General features: G+C 45.5%; 1 pseudogene; it reads left to right on the top strand.

The window, feature by feature from the left end:
- The first annotated feature begins 8,050 nt into the window (after nucleotides 1–8,050).
- LOC149472003 (uncharacterized) lies at nucleotides 8,051–10,546 on the top strand (annotated as a pseudogene).
- The last annotated feature ends 5,427 nt before the right edge of the window (nucleotides 10,547–15,973 follow it).

The following is a 15,973-nucleotide window of genomic DNA, read 5'->3' as shown; positions in this document are numbered from 1 at the left end:
CGCCCTGCAAATACATACTGTTCACAGACCACCCACCCACTATGGTCTGCTTACAGAGTGCCCTGCCACTACATATTGCATTTTACAAATTTCAGACTGCAGGACTTTGCTACAATATATGCATCTTGCTGCCAGAATCACATTAGTGTCTCAGTTCCAGCCTATTGTCACCTTAAAGGAACTGTTTCATCACACTAGTTTGCTGCCTTTTGATGAGGCATTGCACCCTGCTGAAGTTTACTTCTGCCCCTTTCAACAAATCTCAGTGAATCTTCTACTTCAATCCTTGTGTTAAAGAGTTATCTTTTGAACTCAACATCCCTTGAAGAAGGAGTACCCTTCCCTCTATATTTGCACTATGTTGAGGGAATCCTGCCTTTGAACCAGAAAGAATCTGAACCTATATGTGCACCAACTAGGCCCCCATCGATAACACAGAAGATTGGACACCTCTGTGTTAGAGACAAACAAAAGAGACATTGATGCATTTAATAAAAGAATCCACCCCCAGAGTTAAACCCAGTCACCAGTTACTGAGAAACCAGTGTTAGTCTAACCGTTTAATAGTTTTTTTCTTTTCCAGCACACTTGGGGAGAAATATATCAGGAGCTGAGATTGATCTTTGTAGGACATTCAAGAATTGCTTAGTGATATTGTGTTACCAAACTTGGTTGAATCTCAGAGTGTTTGACTTTTACCCCATGCACATATACTTGTATCATTGTATTGTGCTTTCATTCTTTATATTTTGACTTCAATATAACCAAAATATCGGTTCACCCTACGCTGTGTTTGTGTCTATTTCCATGGTTAGAGTCAGGGGATCCTCCTAGCCAGAGGTTTGAGGTGGTGACAGCAAGGGTCAAGCCTCCAAAGCTGGCTTGGGACAGAGAGGGAACCCCTAAATACTCAGCGGCACTCAAGGGGGTAGCACTCTATATGTATATATGTATGTACAACCAGAGCCCTGCAAAGGACATAGAAATAAGACTAAGCAACTCAATTATGAAAACATAGGAACTGAGGTGTGGAAAATGGCAGCAGATAACTGGACTGATGAGTCAAAATGTGAAATATTTGGCTGTAGCAGGAGGCAGTTTGGTCATGAAGGGCTGGAGAGTGGTACAATAATGAATGTCTGCAGGCAACAGTGAAGCATGGTGGTTTCTTGCAAGATTGGGGCTTCATTTCTGCAAATAGAGCTGGAGGTTTGGCCAGGATCAATGGCATCTTCAATGCTGAGAAATACGGGGAGGTATTTTTCCATCATGCCATACCATCATGGAGACATGTGATTGGCCACAAATTTATTCTGCAGCAAGATAACTACCTCAAAACATACAGCCATCCCACGCTCCCCCTGGCTAGTCTGGGGTTGTGATGTTGCTCAGTATTGGTGTTCTCGGACCCCTGCTCTTGGTCTTGTTATCTTTTTCCTTTTGTACTCCTCTTTCCTTTTTCTGTTTGTTTTTGGTGTGGCAGTGGATAGCTGCCTTTAGTTTGAGTTACTGTTGGTGTTATACTAATGTTTTTATCATTTATGTGCCATTGATAGCCCCTGTGTGGGCACAACTGTCAGGAATCAAGGAATGGCCAGAAAGGTGTGGACTGACACAGGGAAACGCAGGTAATATAATACAGTTTATTATTAGCCACCCAGATATATATCTATATAAACGCACAGTGAACAAACTAACCTTCCACTAATCTTAGGAGGTGCAGGAACACAGGCGTAGTCAGGGCTGGAGAGGTGAAATGGTCAGGCCGGCCGTAGGGTTCTGTAACGACTGCCTGGTGGTACCTCTAGTGGTCCTCAGGGCAGGATTCCCCAGGGCGCGGAGTCTAAGCCCCAGTCTGCCTTTTCACCAGAGCCCCTGATGGTGGGGATGGACTTGGCGCAGGACTGAGACCAGGTCGCGGCCCCTGAGTACACCTGCTAGTGGTAGGGGGATCCGCCAGAGGTATGTGCAGGTACGGCTGGATCCGTGCAGGATGGATGGATGGCAGAGTAGTTAGCGTGGTCAGACAAGCCGGGTCGGTAACGGTGGAGGCAGATCAGTACAGAGCAGCAGGCAAAGAGTAAACGGGTCACAAGCCAAGGTACAGCAACAGGAGGTCAAACAGCATAGGAGTAGGCAGAAGAATAGTCAGGGATGAGCCAGTAGTCAGAACGGGAGACGGTCAACAGAGATCAGGATCAAGCCGGGTCAGCAACGAAGCAGGAACACAGGATACAGGTACAGAGGCTCATGGGAAAACATACACCAAGGCCCAGAGCACAGACCTGGTCATGCCTTATATACACCTTTCTGTAATCAGCCCCAGGTTTGGCTGATTGTGAGCTTCTGGCTGCTAAGAGCACCCGCTGGTCAGCTCTGGTACTGCAGCCCACACGGCAGGTGAGTTCCACCACCAGTGCTGAGAGCACCCGCTGGTCAGCTCTGGTACTGCAGCCCACACGGCAGGCGAGTCCCACCACCAGTGCTGAGAGCACCTGCTGGTCAGCTCTGGTACTGCAGCCCACACGGCAGGGGAGTCCCACCACCAGTGCTGAGTCCATTCCTGACAACACCTTTTGCTCTGTTGGTTTTAGAGCACTGTTTTTTTATTTTTTTTATGTGCAATTGATAGCCCCTACGTCGGCATGTTTTGTTGCTCCTGTCTTAAACTGTTTATAAATTAATAGAAACATTGAAATACAAAAACATACAGCCAATGTCATTAAGAACTATTTTCAGTGTAAAGAAGATTAAAGAGTCCTGAAAGTGATGGTTGGACTCCCACAGAGCCCTATCTCAACGTCATGGAGTCTGTCTGGAATAAAGAGACAGAAGGACTTGAGGTAGCCTACATCCACAGAAGAGCTGTGATTAGTTCTCCAAGATGTTTGGAACAACCTACCTGCCGAATTCCTTCAAAAAGTGTGTGTAAGTATACAAGTGTACCTAGAAGAATTGGTACTGTTTTGAAGGCAAGAGTGGTCACACCAAATACTGATTTGATTTGGATTTCTCTTCTGTTCATTTACTTTCTGTTGTTAATTGATAAAAATAAACTATTAACACTTCTATCTCTGAAAGCATTCTTAATTTACAGCATTTTTTTCACACCTGCCTAATACTCTTGCACAGTAGTGTATATACTGTATATGTGTATAGAGTGGGAAAGAGTGAGGGAAATTGGAAACTGATCTCCAGATTTGTGGAAAAAAACCCATAGAAATAAAATTACTGATATACAAAACTGATGAAGAAAAAGGGTTTAATGAAACAGTGAAGTGAAAAACAGGAAATCACGTTTAAAACACAAATGTCTACTGTGTGGGATCATGTGACTTCTTTTACTTTTTACCAAATATAATTGGGATATCTGGAACAGGAATTATGCTTGTGAATATAGCAAGAACAGATGCTACAACAGAACAATAACCACAAGGCCATCTGTGTTTAATTGGCAAACCCACTTTTTCTGGGATGCTAAAAGAACTATGGGATCCATGTGTCGGTTTAAAAACAAAGCCAAGTTTTAATTTAAACAATTTGAAATCATGTTTTTAGTGAAGAATGCCATGCAAGGGCATATGGTAATTTTATTTACATGTTGTCAACTTAGCAAAACAACACCACAGTCATCTCAGATTTTAGGAATTGCAAAAATAGACTGTGAGTACAATGCATTAATAACTCGCATTTTAGAAGCACTAAAGAACACTTTAAGTGTAATCCATAATAAAAGCCCACATTTAGTTTGTTATATAGCAGTAATTTTAGGAAAGCCTACTGCATGCCCCACCATTCTAAGTTGTTTTAGGGTGGATAGAGGGCACTGCAGGAAAAACTTTGTATGGGATGGAGAATGGCATGGTAGACGCAAACTGGAGATAAGAGTGAGAGGTGACAGGTGGCATTTGATGATGGATGATACAATTGATGAAGTAAAATACATCAGACAAACCTATTACTAATCATTGGATAATATGAGGTCATAGCATGAAAATGGGAATGGCATTGTTGAATTTGAGACCGGAGGGACGGTGTACTTACTAAAGGCTTTGGATGGGTGAAAGATGGATTAAACTGGTTAGGTGAAAGAGGTATTGTAATATATGAATGACTATACTCATTGGTGTGCACTGGAGCAGTGTGCATCAGAGTGGGTGTTGAGAAGAGGCGCTTCTGTCTGGGGTAGGGGGGAATTAAGGTGGCAAGTGAACAGAAGATCACAGTACCAAACTTGTATTTCACTGATACAAGTGGACATTAATCAATTGTGCATCTGTTAGTGTGTCTAGTCCAACACCGCACCAACTTTCTATTCCATTTCATGTTGGATTGGTCTATCCATACATCATGTTTTATTGGTACCATCAAAACAAAAATGTCAAGGCTCAATTAAGCAAGAAAATTATCTTTCCAAGAGCTGTAGAATGTCTCATATGTTGTAGGATCATATCATCAGTTATAGTACAGGTGAAACTCGAAAAATTTGAATTTCGTGCAAAAGTTCATTTATTTCAGTAATGCAACTTAAAAGGTGAAACTAATATATGAGACTCATTACATGCAAAGCAAGATAGTTCAAGCCGTGATTTGTCATAATTGTGATGATTATGGCTTACAGCTCATGAAAACCCTAAATCCACAATCTCAGAAAATTAGAATATTACATGCAATCAATAAAACAAGGATTGTAGAACAATATCGGACTCTGAAAAGTATAAGCATGCATATGTACTCAGTACTTGGTTTGGGCCCCTTTTGCAGCAATTACTGCCTCAATGCGGCGTGGCATGGAAGCTATCAGCCTGTGGCACTGCTGGAGGTGTTATGGAAGACCAGGATGCTTCATGTCACTCATCTTTCTCTTGGCAATGCCCCATAGATTCTCTATGGGGTTCAGGTCAGGTGGGTTTGCTGGCCAATCAAGCACAGTAATCCCACGGTCATTGAACCAGGTTTTGGTGCTTATGGCAGTGTGGGCAGGTGCCAGGTCCTGTTGGAAAATGAAGTCAGCATCCCCATAAAGCTCGTCTGTGGAAGGAAGTATGAAGTTCTCCAAAATCTCCTGGTAGACGGCTGCGTTGACCCTGGACTTAATGAAGCACAGTGGACCAACACCAGCAGATGGCATGGCTCCCCAAATCAACACAGACTGTGCAAACTTCACACTGGACTTCAAGCATCTTGCAGTGTGTGCCTCTCCATTCTTCCACCATACTCTGGGTCCTTGGTTTCCAAATGAGATGCAAAAGTTGCTCTCATCAGAGAAGAGGGCTTTGGACCACTGAGCAACAGACCAGGTCTGTTTTTCTTTAGCCCAGGTAAGACGCTTTTGACGTTGTTTGTTGTTCAGGAGCAGCTTGACAAGAGGAATACGACATTTGAAGCCCATGTCCAGGATCCGTCTGTGTGTGGTGGCTCTTGATGCACTGACTCCAGCCTCAGTCCACTCCTTGTGAAAGTCCCCAACACTTTTGAATGGCCTTTTCCTGACAATCCTTTCCAGGCCGGCGGTCATCCCTGCTGCATGTGCACCTTTTTCTTCCACACTTTTGCCTTCCACATAACTTTCTCCCTACGTCTTCCAGGACAGCCATCTGAGACCTTGGGCTCCTCTCTCCGGATCAGGAAACACACCATCCCCCATGCCTTTAAAAGGCGGGCCTCCGGGCCTCACATCCAGTTTTTTGTGTTTCCTGAGCCGGAAGGATGCACGCCGTAGGAGCCAGGGTGATCCTCGCACCCTCAGAAAGGCTGGCCTGGAAGGGTGTGGTGCGGTCTGTACCTCCGTCCCCGGTGTCTTCCACGTGGTGGGGCTGGCATCTGGTGGTGTCCTTCAGGCCCAGGTGGGTAACCGGTGCTGCCGCATGTCACTGGGGCTTGCCCCGATCGTGCCCTCTCCTCTGACCCGGCATTCAGTTGAATGTGCAGGGGAGAGGCGGGACTTCCGGTTGGGCGCGGCCTTGCGTTCCAGCAACCGGAAGTAGCGGGCGGATGCGCTCCACAGGCCGGAAGTCCACCAGTGACGTCAGCGCCGGGCGCCGGAGACGCGGCTCCGATCTCCAGAGGCGCAGGCACCACCAGGGGAATTAAAAAGCTGGTGGGCGTGCGGAGCGGCGGCGCTGTCTCCAGGCCAGGGGGACGATGGAAAGCAGGACCTTCTCAGGCTGACCCCGGTCCCGGTACCGGCTCCTCCCAGGTAAGCTTGGGGAGGCTCCCCTTTATGCTATATTCCTGGGGGGGGGGGTTTTAGGAGGTCCCTTAAGTCCCCAAGTTTGTGGGTGTTAGGGCACGCTGCAATTTTTTCCACATTACTTAATGCAGTGGGGGTCCTGGGATATTGTTCCTCTCAAGTGCCTAGTTCTGTTTTTTTTTTTGTCATTTCTTCTTTAGACTAAAACACAGGACAGGACCCCGGTACAGGCCCTAAAGAGGAGATGTGCAGTGTGTGCGGCCAAGTTAGGCGCAGGATATGAGAAGCCTTTATGCCGCAACTGCATTGATAGTCTTGTTAGAGACAAATCTTTTACAACATGCCATAAAGTTTTGTCCTCTATTAAAGAGGATATGTTGGCAACTTTTCAGGCGTTTAGGTCCCTTCTGGATAGGGTTCAGTCTCCTTTGGAGATTGGTTTGCAGTCTGCATTGGGGATCATGCCCTCCCGGCAGGTAGTTCCGGAAGAGGAGGAAGATATTCCTCGATCTCGGACATCCTCCCAGTTAGGTTCAGGGTCCGAGGAGAAGGAAGCCCCCACCTCTTCAGGCTCTAAGTATAGATTGGCCCTAGAAGAGGTGGCCGAGCTTTTGAAAGCAATTTATGAGACTCTGGAGATAGAGGAGGAAGAAGTGACCTTGTCGAAGCATGATCTCATGTATCAGGGGCTTCATGCTAAAAAAGCCTGAGTTTTTCAGGTCCATAGTTCCTTGGTTGAAACTATCAGACAGGAGTGGGAAAGCCCGGAGAGGAGGCCCTTCTTTTCCGGTGCCCTAAAGAGGAGATTCCCCTTTGAAGAGGACCCCTCACAACCCTGGAATAAGGTTCCAAAATTAGATGCCCCTTTGTCCAGGATTTCGAAAAGGACAGATCTGGCCTTTGAGGACATGGGGGCCTTAAAGGACCCTATGGACAAGAGGGGGGAAGTTTTGTTGCGAAGAGCCTGGGAATCCTCTTCAGTCAGTTTGAAACCTGCCCTGTCGGCAACTTGTGTGGCCAGAAATTTGGAGTGCTGGTTAGCCCAACTACAGAATCACCTAGCGGCAGGAACCTCGAGGCAGCAGATCCTAAAATCACTACCGTTGCTTCTGAAAGTGGCGGGGTTTTTGGCGGATGCCTCGGCAGAATCGGTCAAGCTTGCGGCCAGGTCTTCAGCCCTGGTTAACTCCGCTAGGCGAGCTTTGTGGTTAAAAACCTGGGCGGGGGATTCAGCGTCCAAGTTGCGTTTATGCGCGTTACCATTCCTGGGGGATAACCTTTTTGGCCCAGGCCTGGAGGAGGCTCTTGAGCGTACGGCTGATAGGAAGAAGGCCTTCCCAGAGAGTAGAAAAAAGGTCTTTCTTAGGAAACCCTTTCGGCCTAGAACCCAAGTGCTTCCGAATAGAGAAGTTCAGCCAAAGAAGCATTGGACAGGGCATAAAAACAGAGGCCGGGGAGGGATATTATTCAATCCTCCTCAGGGATCCTCCAAGCCCCAATGACTTGGATGGCCCGGTAGGGGGAAGGTTGGGGTCCTTTCTCCCTCAGTGGGCTTCTATATCCCCGAGCCCCTTCATTTGGAGCCTGATTCAGGGAGGCTACAGGATAGAGTTTGGGGACTGCCCTCCAAACAGGTTCTTGGTTACAGATCTTCCCAGGGACCGCAGGAAGTCTCAGGCGTTATGCGGTCTTATAGGGGAATTGGTGGACCAGAGAGTTCTGGTGCAGGTGCCTCAGAACGAGCGGGGTTCAGGGTGCTACTCACACTTCTTTGTGGTGGGAAAGCCTTCAGGAAAATTCAGGTTAATCCTGAATCTACGCTCCCTAAATCAGGCCCTAACATACAAACGCTTCAGAATGGAATCAATATATTCGGTAAAGAATATCCTGTTCCGGGGGTGTTTCATGGCCACAGTGGACTTGAGAGATGCTTATTTTCACATTCCCATCCACCAGGCAAGTCAGAAGTTCCTGAGGTTGGCCATAAGGATGGGGTCGCAGACCTTCCATTGGCAGTTTCGGGCCTTGCCCTTCGGTCTAGCATCAGCTCCCAGGATCTTTACAAAGGTTTTAGCAGAAGCTTTGGTTCCCCTGAGGCTGAGATCAATCTTGGTGGTTCCTTACCTGGACGACTTGCAGTAGTCCAGAATCTCCTGCAGGGTCTGGGCTGGCTTATCAACAGGGAAAAGTCGTCTCTGGTACCCGCACAGAGGGTGGTTTACCTAGGGTACGAGATCTCTTCTGTAGAGGAAAAAATTTTTCTGCCACGGGAAAAGTTCGAGAAGATGAATCGGGTGTTGTTAGGGTTGCAGTGCAACCTGCCTGTTTCGGTGAGGGAGGTCGCAGGGGCAGTGGGTCTTATGACATCCGGTTCCGGTTCCATGGGCGAGATTTCACAAGAGACCGCTCCAGGACTTCTTGTTAAAGGAATGGGACGGAAATGTCTCAGAGCTGGAGCGGCAGGTCCGGCTTCCGTCCAGAGTCAAGAGATCTCTGTGGTGGTGGCGAATGGAGAGAAACTTGACCAGGGGTCTGGATTGGAGGCCATCGGATCCACTCATTGTAACCACAGACGCCAGCAGTTTTGGTTGGGGGGCTCATCTACAAGGGAGAACGGCCCAGGGGAGGTGGTCCCAGGAGGACTCCTTAAAGCCCTCAAATCAGCGGGAGCTGTTGGCGGTCGGGAAAGCCTTGGAGGTTTTTCAGGTAGGCTTGAGGGGCCTTCATGTACAGGTTCGTTCAGACAACATGGCAACGGTAGCTTATGTGAACAGACAGGGGGGGACAAGGAGTCCTTCGCTGCAGAGGATCGCGGGCGATATTCTGACCTGGGCAGAACAGAATCTGCGTTCAATTTCGGCGGTACACTTAAAGGGTTCTCAGAATTCGCTTGCGGATTTCCTGAGCCGACGGCCACTCTCCCACGACGATTGGTCACTCAACCAAGAGGTGTTTCAGGAGTTGGTGTCCAGGTGGGGGAAACCGGAGGTGGATCTTTTTGCGTCACGGGAGAACAGGAAGGTCGACCAGTTCTTTACCCTAAACTCGCGAGAGCAGAGCTTGGGGATAGACGCTCTGTCGACCACCTGGGATTTCAGGCTGGCCTATGCGTTCCCTCCAATCAGGCTGATTCCGGCGGTCCTGCAAAAATTTTTAGAGGAAAGGTCGGATCTACTCTTGATCGCTCCTTTTTGGCCGAGAAGGCCATGGTTTTCCCTACTGAACAGGCTGGCATCAGCTTGCCCATATCCCTTGCCGGAAAGGGCAGATCTGATTGCGCAGGGTCCGCTTTTGCATCCGCAAGTCAGGACGTTACGATTGACGGCCTGGTTCTTGAGGAACAGATCCTCAGAGCCAGGGGGTTCTCTGATCAGGTAATAAAGACTTTTGTGGGCTGTCGCAAGCCGGTAACCAGAGCCATATATTCTAAGGTCTGGAAAAGATTTGCCTCGTGGTGTTCGGACCGACCAGGGCCCCTGGACATTCCGATGGTTTTGGACTTTTTTCAGGAGGGGGCAGATAGAGGACTCTCGATCAGCACCTTGAAAGTACAGGCTTCTGCTTTGAGTATTTTTTGCAGTGCTCTTTGCAACAAAATCCCTTTGTAGTTGATTTTTTTAGATCTCTCTCCAGGGCAGGCCTGCTAAGGTGGGAGGTTGTCCGAGTTGGGATCTGTCTCTGGTCCTAAGGGCTTTGGTTCGAGAACCTTTTGAGCCTTTAGAGGAGTCAGCTTTCAAGTTTTTGACCTTAAAGATAGTTTTTTTGGTAGCAATCACATCGGCCCGTAGGGTGAGTGAGCTACAGGCACTCTCAATTAGGGAGCCTTACTTGACCATTCTTAAGGACAGGGTGGTGCTTAGGACTGATCCGGGATTCCTTCCTAAAGTATCCTCCTCTTTTCACAGGTTGCAGGATATTGTTCTGCCGACCTTTTGTTCTTCCTCTGAAGGTAAAGAGGAAGAAAGCCTAGGTTTGCTGGATGTAAAGAGGAGTCTTATAATTTATTTAGACAGGTCCAGGGAATTTAGGAAATCGGATTCCCTTTTTGTGTTGTTTTCAGGGCAGAGAAAGGGGTTAGCAGCATCTAAAGCCATGATAGGCAGGTGGATTAGGCTGGCTATTGGGGAATCTTACAAGGTCTTGGGGATTCCGCCTCCTTTTGTTAAGGCCCACTCAACTAGATCCTTGGCAGCGTCCTGGGCGGAGAGGGCCGGGGCTTCGCCGGAGGAAATCTGTAAGGCAGCCACTTGGTCGAGGTTTTCCACCTTCGTGAAGCATTATCGCTTGGATATCCTGTCAGATAAGGAACAGGCGTTCGGACGCAAGGTCCTCCAGGCGGTGGACCCACCCTAAGGGGGTAAGTTCTCGTTTATCGTCTCAGATGGCTGTCCTGGAAGACGTAGGGAGAAAACCAGAGTTAGACTTACCGGTAACTCCTTTTCTACGAGTCTTCCAGGACAGCCGGTAATTCCCACCCTTCTAATGTACAACCGAGAGAGTTAAGGTTGACTGCATAAAAATTGTATTTACCTATATTTGTGTCTTTCAGTGGCTTCCGCTAGTTCTCTTTTAATAACTAGATGTGAGGCCCAGAGGCCTGCCTTTTAAAGGCATGGGGGATGGTGTGTTTCCTGATCCGGAGGGAGGAGCCCAAGGTCTCAGATGGCTGTCCTGGAAGACTCGTAGAAAAGGAGTTACCGGTAAGTCTAACTCTGGTTTTCTATTAATGTGCTTTCATTCAGCACTTTGGGAACATCCAATTTCTTTTGCAATTACCTTTTGAGGCTTTCCTTCAATTTTGGAGGGTGTCAATGATGGTTTTCTGCACAACTGTCAGGTCAGCAGTCTTTCCCATGATTGTGATTCCTACTGAACCAGACAGAGAGACCATTTAAAGGCTCAGGAACCCTTTACAGGTGTTATGGCTTATTAGCTGATTAGAGTGGGACACTTTGAGCCTAGAATATTGCACCTTTTCACAATATTCTAATTTTCTGAGATTGTGGATTTGGGGTTTTCATGAGCTGTAAGCCATATTCAACACAATTATGACAAATCACGGCTTGAACTATCTTGGTTTGCATGTAATGAGTCTATCTCATATATTAGTTTCACCTTTTAAGTTGCATTACTGAAATAAATGAACATTTGCACAATATTCTAATTTTGTCAGTTTCACCTGTATATGCGGCCTTTAAATAAAAGAATTATGGGAGAAGAGGTCTGTGGAATTTTATAGTAAATACAATTGTATGAACCACATTGTGTGGTTTATGCTATCAAGAAGGATGTAAAAGCCCCCTTTACATCACATTCCATAATCCCTCGGTTCTTGCTGAGTGGCAAGAATTGTAAGTTTTTTTAACTCTGAGTGCAAACACCAACCAATAATCATTAACTGTGTCAATCTGTACTATTGGCTTTCCATAATGTAGATGAAGAAAACTGGGTGAAAGAGGAAACTACTGTATACCATTTCCTTACAACACTTTTCTTGTCTGCACAGGGCAGTACCAATTACCAACTACACTATATATAACTATATATATATATTATTATAATACAGGATTTATATAGTGCCAACAGTTTGCTCAGCACTTTACAATATAACGGGAGACAATACAGCAACAATACAGTTCAATACAAGAGGGATAGGAGGGCCCTGCTCCTTGGAGCTTACAATATAAGAGGTATATATCTATATATTATTATTATACAGGATTTATATAGCACCAACAGTTTGCTCAGCGCTTTACAATATAAAGGGAGACAATACAGCAACAATACAGTTCAATACAAGAGGGATAGGAGGGCCCTGCTCCTTGGAGCTTACAATATAAGAGGTATATATCTATATATTATTATTATACAGGATTTATATAGCGCCAACAGTTTGCTCAGCACTTTACAATATAAAGGGAGACAATACAGCAACAATACAGTTCAATACAAGAGGGATAGGAGGGCCCTGCTCCTTGGAGCTTACAATATAAGAGGTATATATCTATATATTATTATTATACAGGATTTATATAGTGCCAACAGTTTGCTCAGTGCTTTACAATATAACGGGAGACAATACAGCAACAATACAGTTCAATACAAGAGGGAAAGGAGGGCCCTGCTCCTTGGAGCTTTTACTGTGTATATATATATATATATACAGTTGCAAGAAAAAGTATGTGAACCCCTTGGGATTACGTGGAGTTTTGCATGAATTGGGCATAAAATGTGCTCTGAACGTCATCTAAGTCACAACAATAGAAGAACACAGTCTGCTGAACATAATACTACACAAACATTAGATGTTGCCATGGTTTAATTGCACATAACATGTAAACATTCACAGTGCAGGGAGGAAAAAGTATGTGAGGCCCTAGCTTAATGACCTCTCCCAGAGCTAATTGGAGCCAGGAGTGAGCCAACCTTGACTCCAATCAGTGTGATGATATTGGATGTGTTGCTGAGAGCTGTCCTGCCCTTAAAAAACACACACCTGTTTTGGGTTTACTGGTTTCAAGAAGCACTGTCTGATGTGAACCATGCCTCGCAGAAAAGAGCTCTCAGAAGACCTACGATCAAGAATTGTTGACTTGCATGAAGCTGGAAAGGGTTACAAAAGTATCTCCTTGAGCCTTGATGTTCCTGTGTCCACGGTAAGACAGACTGTCTACAAATGGAGAAAGTTTAGCACTGTTGCTACTCTCCCTAGGCGTGGTCGTCCTGTAAAAATGACTGCAAGAGCACAGCGCAGAATGCTGCATGAGGTAAAGAAGAATCCCAGAGTGTCAGCTAAAGACCTACAGAAATCTCTGGCACATGCTAACATTTTTGTTGACACATCTACAATAAGGAAAACATTAAATAAGAATGGAGTACATGGGAGGACACCACGGAGGAAGCCATTGCTGTCCAAAAAGAATATTGCAGCACGTTTGAAGTTTGCAAAAGAGCACCTGGATGTTCCACAGCACTACTGGCAAAATATACTGTGGACAGATGACACCAAGATGGAGTTGTTTGGGAAGAACACACAACACTATGTGTGGAGAAAAAAAGGCACAGCACACCAACATCAAAACCTCATCCCCACTGTGAAACATGGCGGAGGGAGCATCATGGTTTGGGGCTGCTTTGCTGCCTCAGGGCCTGGACAGATTGTTGTCATTGATGGGAAAATGAATTCCAGAGTTTATCAAGACATTTTGCAGGAAAACGTACGACCATCTGTCTGCCAACTGAAGCTCCGCAGAGGATGGGTGATGCAACAGGACAATGACCCAAAGCATACAAGTCATTCAACAAAACAATGGCTGCAACAGCACAGAATACGCCTTCTGGAGTGGCCCAGTCAGAGTCCTGACCTCAACCCGATTGAAATGCTGTGGCATGACCTTAAGAGAGCGATTCACACCAGACATCCAAGGAATATTGCTACACTGAAACAGTTTTGTGAAGAGGAGTGGTCCAAAATGACTCCAGATCGTTGTGCAGGTCTGATCTGCAACTACAGGAAACGTTTGGTTGAGGTTATTGCTGCCAAAGGAGGGTCAACCAGTTATTAAGTCCAAAGGTTCACATACTTTTTCCTCCCTGCACTGTGAATGTTTACATGTTATGTGCAATTAAACCATGGCAACATCTAATGTTTGTGTAGTATTATGTTCAGCAGACTGTGTTCTTCTATTGTTGTGACTTAGATGACGTTCAGAGCACATTTTATGCCCAATTCATGCAAAACTCCACGTAATCCCAAGGGGTTCACATACTTTTTCTTGCAACTGTATATATACATATACTGTAGCTTGGTTAGGTATTCCTTCTGTTCTGGGTTATTTAGAGTTTTTACAAGTACATTACATCCTGTAAGATGTATTCATTTCTCTGTATAAAACACTTCTGGTTTTCATCCTGTCACTCTGCATACAATACTAACAAGCTGACTTCTCTAAACAATTTACCAAATAGCTGTAGCATCAAAGGAATGTTCATTGTATCTGGATTCATTTATCAGTGAAAGGGACCTTGTGCAGAAGAATTGAGATTGGAGGACAGCTTGATGTACTGGTAACTTCTTTGTGGTAAAGGCTAACTTCTATAGACCTAGAATAAAGCACCACTCTCACCTAAAATATTGCATTCTGATAATTTTATGTGTCTAATACATGTATTGATGGTATTCAGTATATGAATTCCTTTAGTTCACAAATCTGTATATTTTTCACCGCATTTACCCACAGACTAAACTGAGTGGAAAGTGACAGTAACAGGGGTTGAGATATGTTGTATCATTACAGGAGTACTTTTACAGCTGCCACTACAGTATTTTGTTAAGGGTAGCTTCACCCAAGAGTGATATCTTAGTTGTAGGTACAGTATGTTAGGTGGTGTGGCAGCAGTGAGAACAGAACTTTTGTTAAAGTCAAAATTCAACTTACAGCCCGGCGGGAAGGCACCCAAAAAGGAACACTTACAGGATGCAACAGCAGTGGACAACAGAGCAGGTCTCGTGCATGCTGACAGCATGGGGTTTATTTAATAAAGCTGCAGAGTCCAAAATCAGACTCCCTTCTGCTTAGAAACCAATCACCTTCTAACCTCAGCTTGTTCAATGAAGCTTTTGCAATGAAACCTGGAAGCTGATTGGTTACTATGCAGAAGGGAGTCTGATTTTGGACTCTCCAGCTTTAGTAAATAAACCCCCATGTGTCTCGAATGTGGCCTGGTCAGTCTACACCCAAATGGGAGAATTCCAGGAAGGATGGCGATTCCCCTATTCTGTCCCTACTCCTCTGGAATCTTTTCTTTACCGCTGTTCACTTTCCTTGACACAGGTGATTTGTCTCTGCACTACCCACTCACAAAATGACCGCCAAACCCAGGAGCCAGGGTCTTAAAGAGACTCTGCCTGACCCAAGATGACCACAAGAGTCATGGGGCATCAGCAGCATCCAACTGGATAGATTCCACAGTGACCCAGGAAACCATAGAGGAAAATTGTTCCTCTTGACTTCCTCACCCTCTGCAATGCCACTGTAGTTGAGCACCAGCTGCGGTGTAGAAAGTAGACTGCACCTGCCTACAGGTAGAACCTAGTAAGCTGAGCCAGCCCTTCTTAGATATTCCAAGAGAGGGCTCCCTCTGTCATAATGCCCAATTCACTTCTACTGCTGGGAATTTGGGGTATTCCTTCCTACCTTTGCATGCCCTTGTATATTCTTTTGCATTGACAAAGTCCAACAGATAAAATGACAGCCCCCAATAATAGCTACAAATTAACTATTTTTACCTAATCTATCGTGATTTTGTGCTGTGCAAACTCTCTCTATTATTCTAGTGTATGGCAATGAGACAGAAAATATAGTTGCTGGAACCATGTATCAGTTGGGTCTGAATTTTTGGAAATGTAGACATGAAATTGTTCAGGAGGGGACATTGGAAATGATAAGGGTTGCACTGGCAATGCAGCCAACTGTAAAATATGAATGCTAGGATAAACCTTAGAGCCCTTCAGTCTATCTTGTTCTATCCCCCTGAGTCTAAATACATACATTTACATCTACCAAGAGTCCCATCTTTGAACTTTCCAAGTTACTGCAAAGCTGAGCATAATAACATATAAAGGGTAAGTTTTTTAACCACTCCAATACCAGGCACTTTTATTGCCTTCCTTGCCCAGGCCAATATATATACACTCTCACAGTTTGAATGACAATTGTGCGGTCATGCAACTCTGTACCCAAAATACATTTTTATTGTTTTGTTTACATCAGAGCCTTC

This window comes from Staurois parvus, unplaced genomic scaffold (assembly GCF_062004578.1).
Source record: "Staurois parvus isolate SC_StPar_1 unplaced genomic scaffold, SC_StPar_1.0 ptg000025l, whole genome shotgun sequence".
Lineage (NCBI taxonomy): Eukaryota > Metazoa > Chordata > Amphibia > Anura > Ranidae > Staurois > Staurois parvus.
Note: the sequence above shows the minus strand (reverse complement) of the source record. Positions and strands in the feature narration are given on the sequence as shown.